The 6,000-nt window shown below is 41.3% G+C and overlaps 1 pseudogene; it reads left to right on the forward strand.

The window, feature by feature from the left end:
- LOC131778648 (uncharacterized) overlaps positions 1–3,164 on the forward strand; it is a 60,816-nt pseudogene extending 57,652 nt beyond the window's left edge.
- Positions 3,165–6,000: the final 2,836 nt, after the last annotated feature.

A 6,000-nucleotide genomic window follows, 5' to 3' on the forward strand; every position in this document is an offset into this window, starting at 1 on the left:
ACTCATTTTAGAATTATGTAAAAGGCATTTTAGGGACGGAACATTAGATTTTTGGGGTGTGGGGCGACTGGGGCAAATCACTTTTTTTCCCACTGGGGGGTAAATCTTTGTTTTCAGGTGCTGACCGGGAGGGATACTGAGGCGATCGGAAATGGGTAAAGACGCTTGTCGTACCTTTTAACTGTTAATTAGTGATTCTGCCTCGCACATGAATGTTCTTATGGGCCTCGTCGTTCAGCTGGGCGCCATTCTTCTATTGAGGGGCTGTAAGGACAGTTCGGACACCTACTTTTGGCAGGAAGCAAACATTTTCTATCGTGTTCTGTAAATAAAGTGAATCAAATACTAGTCAATGTCATCTTTTAAACAAATCAAAAGTAAAAGCCACAAAGTAGGATTTATCAGATATCAAATGGTACTGACCTTTGAAGTTTCCCTTAAACATTTTGCACTTGAAATTATCATTTAATGGTCTTGAAAAAAAAAAGAGGCTGCCGTAACAGAAGGAATAGCCGGTTACCTTTAGAACTTCAGGATGACTTGGAAATTTTCGTAGAAATTTCTACGCTCTACCAAAACCCCCGTGTTACAAAAGCTCATCTTTGAGGTCTTTACTGGATATTCAAAAGAAAGCTAGCCTGTATCATAAGTTGTACTCGGCACCGGCTAAACAACACTTGAACAAACTGTGCACAGCATTTTTCGCTTGTCGGTATGCTGGAACTCAAACCTACTTGAATGCTTGTCTCGTTAATATTGTAACTTGTTCCCTGAAACGTTTCTATGTTCCGAAATTACTGTATGTTGTATCTCGTGTAGATATTCAGGTCCGGCTGTGTAAATTGCTTAACGATGAACTTTCACTCCGCTTCGGTCGTAAGGCGTTGCGCGTGTCATATGCTTTTGGCGGTCGGAAGTAACACTGACTTTCGGTCGCTTAAATTAAACAGAAATTTGAGTGCGGAAAAAAAAACTCCCACAGCATTACCGAAAAGCGGAAAATTTAAAAAAACAATCAATCCATTGACGCTTGTTAGGTAAGAGATTAGTCATAGCCTTATATCTAACGCGCACTTAAGAAATAAGCGTTGATTATTCTCGTCCTAGCTTTTATTACAATGAGAGGGCTATGAAAGCCACTAAAGATATGTGTCTGAGATACATTTTCACCTCACTGGTGAGGCGTGTATAGAAAAACTTGGGTAGAACCAATCCATCCACACAACTGAACAATACACATACTGCCGAAAGACATATATCAGTGCATACTTGCAACTACTCTTGCATGTCTGTTACACTTTTGATATGATATCCTAAACCCTCTATTCCTCAAAATTTTACGGCTAGCTGTGAAATTTTCGAAATACATTATATCTTCTTTGTGATCTGAAGCCACGCTCCCAAACAAAATTAGTGAGGACACTTAGCCAGAGCAACGTCTACAAAGTTCTTTCACCATCTCACCCTTCAAATGTTGTTAATTACCAATGTTTCTATACCATCTAGCAGACCAATATTGAGAACGGAAGAGGTAGTATGTGTGCCAACAAATGTGCTTGGGATTACAGATAACTTGAAGAACTTTACTCTTCTTTTAGTTGTTTTTGTTTCCTTGTTTGTTTGTTTGTTTTTTGCTAATTCAAAGAGAGAGAGAGATCATTTATATTCAGTAAACCTAAATATTCACGGTAGTTAGAAAGAAATTGGTCGTTACTAATCACTAGGGAAGGGAGTCGAAGAATTTTGGTCGTGTCGCGATAAAATCGACCTGATCCCCTTACAATGCTATGTAGTATTTTTATGATCTCATTAACCGGTGATTGGCTGTCAATTTTATTAGTTTCCCCTTCATACTCTGTTGGCAACGACTATACCCCTTTGTTCCCCTTTAAAACCATGTGATTCCCCCCCAAATCCACCGACTCCCCCCCTCTCTCTACTGGCAATGATTAATGACTGGTTTCCTATGTTTTCCTAGGAACTCAACTTCTTAGCAGTTTCATCTGGAATTCGTTATTCAAGTAAACTACCAGGTTTGACAGCGGTGATGGGACTAATAGAACGTTTCTGCTTTTTTAGACGTTTGTCGTTACTGCGAATCACCTTTGCCTTATGCTTTGTGGTGTCATTTTTTTTTATTTCAAGTCTGTTAAAAGTTACGCCATCTAGAGATAGTCCACCAATTTTTTATTTTGCGAAAACGAACGAAACGAATGAAATCGACGATTTCCGTCGTGAGTGGCTACGTCAGCATCGTGCGCGCTCGGACTGGCAAGCCATAATCAAACCGTGTTATGACAATATGGCCTGGGGAAAGGTGAAGGCTGGATGGGGAAAAGTTAACAGAACCAACGCCTTCACAAGTAAAATAATATTTCAGGACATCAGGCCTGCTGAAGAATATAGTAAGATTTTCATCCAATCAAAAACTTCGGATAACAGAACAAAAGTAATCGGTGGAGACACCTGGAGAGTCCACGTCCACGTCCACACCTGGAGAGTCCATCAAGCATTGCGGCCACTGTTTTTGATCACAACAATGGAACTTATGAGGCTCTGTTTCTTATTATGGAGCCTGGTATCTACCAGCTGTCAATTTATCTGGATTATAGTCTATGTGATGGATTCAAGGACCCTCCACGTGACTGGTTCATTAAAGGGGACGCTCAAGGCAAATATCAGGTCTTTTAGGCCCTCTGGATGATTATTTGGTAAAGCCCCTTCAGGGCGGAAGACTTTTCGAGATAAACGTAGCAAGAACAAAGATGAACTTGAAATTAGCCGGTAAGTAACCTGGAGGCTTTGATCGCGAACGCTTTGTAGGGGTGAATGAAAAGTATTTAGACCTTGACTTCCGTCCTGAGAAAGTCTTGAATGCTATTCGCGATGTTCTTCATACGACAGACCTACAACAACCTTCCAGTGTATTACTTTTAAACCTTGGACTTCATTATCCGTACAGCCTTAATTTTACAACTTTCCAAAAGGTCCTCGGGATGGTAATAAACTTGTTGAAAGAGACAAAGTATAAAGCGAAGGTCATTTGGAAATCAACTACAGCTATATTCAAGCATAAGGGAACGAAGTTCAACCCAACAGATAAGAGATTCCTCACACCGCAGGTTAGTGCATATTTCTCTGTAATGATAACCCTTGACTGGTAGTATAGTATTTGGGACCACAATTTTTCATCGCCATAGGGGAAGAGAGGGAGATCAGTCGTCTCTTAGAGATTTTAAAGAGGGACTATAGAAATTTGACCGTTATAAGTTAAAATTTTGCACAGCCTTAAGGCAGGACCAGGTAATCTTTATTGTGAAACAGCTATAAGTAAAGACCGATCCCTTATCTTATTCTTTAATGCCATAACGGCGTCAAGTTTTAATTTGCTTAGCTCTTCCAAAGTTGAGGAGGACGATAAAAAAAGGCTTAAAACGCTCATATTACAGCGACACAGACAGTGAGGAGGGGAGTGGAACTTGATGAGTGTGTCAGGTCTGGAGAGAAAAAGATAAAACTTGCGATACATGGCACATCTTAAACTGACCTCTGAAGACTGGGGATAATTGTACATATTTTTGGTCAGCTGGTACATCGTCTAATTCTTACCTTGTTATCATCCGTTCCTATTCGTTGATTTTTGTTTACTTTATATTTTTCTAAAAGCGTTTCGAGGGGGAAAAACACTTTGTGTGGATAGTGATATATGTCCTTAGGGAACGTACCCTCCGGATACGAGTGGGTCAGCGGATACAAGTCTATGACATCAAAACCCGCCTGGCATATGGTGGACATGGCGTATGCGCTGAACAATTGAATACGCTGAAAAAAAAAATAATAATTATATTGGTGGCTAGTCGAGGGGAAATATATTCTGGTGTTGGGCAGAATTGCATAGCTACAAGCCGAGAAAATTTCCGAAAAGTAACTGTCTTAAATCAAAAGTGCTTCAACCAAATTTGAAAAACAGTCGATTATTGTATTTAATTTCAAAATACTAAATTTCAACTCCATTTCAGAGTCATGATCATGTAAAGTCACAAGGATATCAATATCTAGAATAATAAGCATAGCACTGCAGGATGAATATAACAAACAATTAGAGTGGTGCATATCATTCTCTGGCAAAATAAAACCGCAGGTGTATAGCAAAATGCCTAAAATATTGAATTCATTGGCCAGCTCTTTCTTCTTATCCTACTTCCAAAGCCATGCGCTTTTTCGCCAAAGGTCGGCTTACACGAGGGGACCAACTGCATGGACTTGTTTCAGGGACAAGTTCCTCTAGAAAACATCCAAGTGTAGTTTACAACTACTCGTTTCAGTGGTGTTCTTAGCTGCGAGGATCTCCTAATTTCATCTTTCCACCGCAGTGCAAATATGTGAATTTTCATATATCTAAAATCTTCATTCACTTGGATGTTTATTTGGACCCAATTCATTGACCAGCTCCCAGTTGGCTTGTTAGCTTAATTGGTAGAGCGCTGCACCGGTATCGCAGAGGTCATGGGTTCAAATCCCGTAAGGGCCTGAAATTTTTTTCAGGTCCTATTTACAACTACTCGTTTCAGTAGTGTTCTTAGCTGCGAGGATCTCCTAATTTCACCTCTTTGTTGTGTTCTCAGTAAGTGCCGCGCGCGGCATTTTTTGTGTGCCATTAGCAAACAACGCAGTTACGCGTTAAAAAAAAAATGAAAACTGGAAACAAAACTACGCGCCCTCAACAAAAACCGTGCTTCGTGGACGTGTGCGACTGGTTTACCGCATAATTATGCCGTATAGGATCATAGCGAGATGACGCGCCAATTGTAAAGACATTTTATTGACTTTACTGTGACCTAAGCTGGCAAATTGATTTGGTCTCATTATAGATAATGGTAGAGCGCGTATGGTAGAGCGCGTATGGAAAAACGCTTTTACGAACAGAGTGTTTGATTTTAAGGGGGGCGGCTGAAAAAGATCACGCTGATGGGAAAAGTTGAGACAAAAGTTGAGCCACAACAATGGACCATTTCTTGATACGTAATATATTTTAGAACCATTACAACCATTGGCCGGAATAAAATCTTTTGTCTAAAACGTGATCGATGATCGATCGCTATGGCGGCTCTCGATCCGTCGGCAAGCCTTTGCGGGCACATTAAAAAGTATAAATTACTCAGCTTTTTTTCATTTACCAGCAATTTGATTTGTGTAAACATGGAGAAACGTTGCCGTCCACCTCTGGGCTACTAAAAGAGCTTTGAAAATCCTACGATCTGCCGAGCCGGCATTATGTGCGACAGTAAGCCTGAAGTTCTTGGCGTCTATCAGGCTGAGCGCGTAGTTGCCAAGAAGATCCGAAATGGGAAGCCTCTGTTCCTGGTTAAGTGGCAAGGATACTGCTCCAGTGAGAACACATGGGAGCCGAAGCCTCACCTACCACCAGAGCTGATTCAAGCCTTCGAGTGTCCGGACCCCGACCCAGTACGTGTGGAAGAGACCCGTGAGAGGATTGCTCTTGTTTTCGAGAGAGGAATGAAAGTACCGCTACAGCACGAGGAATCGATCGAGATTCGCCATAACGTGGTCCGTGTTCTGTTCCCGAGCCTGCCAGCCCAGATTCAATTGAAACCTACAGAAATCAGCGACCAGGAGATAGAAGACGCAGGACTAGGCCCGTACGTGGAAAGGATAATTAACGCCAACGGCAGTCGCTGCAGGATCATACAGTTGACCTTCCGTCTGTTGCTGTCAAAGTCACCTTCATTCTACCATGGAGAGACAAAAGATTCCCGTCCAGTTGAGCGCCTTCGCATCGTCTTCAGAAAGAAATACCTCGCTGGACCCGCATGAGGTAGTGCAACCAGCACAATCAAAACAAACGGCTTCTTTAGAAGCCACCAAATGAAATAAAGCATTGACCAACTATATGAGTTATTCTGCTTAATAGTCCGGTGTTTACTCCCGATTAATATTTTGTTCATTCTAAACTTCAACCAGTCTAGTAGTCACTCCTAT

This window comes from Pocillopora verrucosa, chromosome 6 (genome assembly GCF_036669915.1).
Source record: "Pocillopora verrucosa isolate sample1 chromosome 6, ASM3666991v2, whole genome shotgun sequence".
Lineage (NCBI taxonomy): Eukaryota > Metazoa > Cnidaria > Anthozoa > Scleractinia > Pocilloporidae > Pocillopora > Pocillopora verrucosa.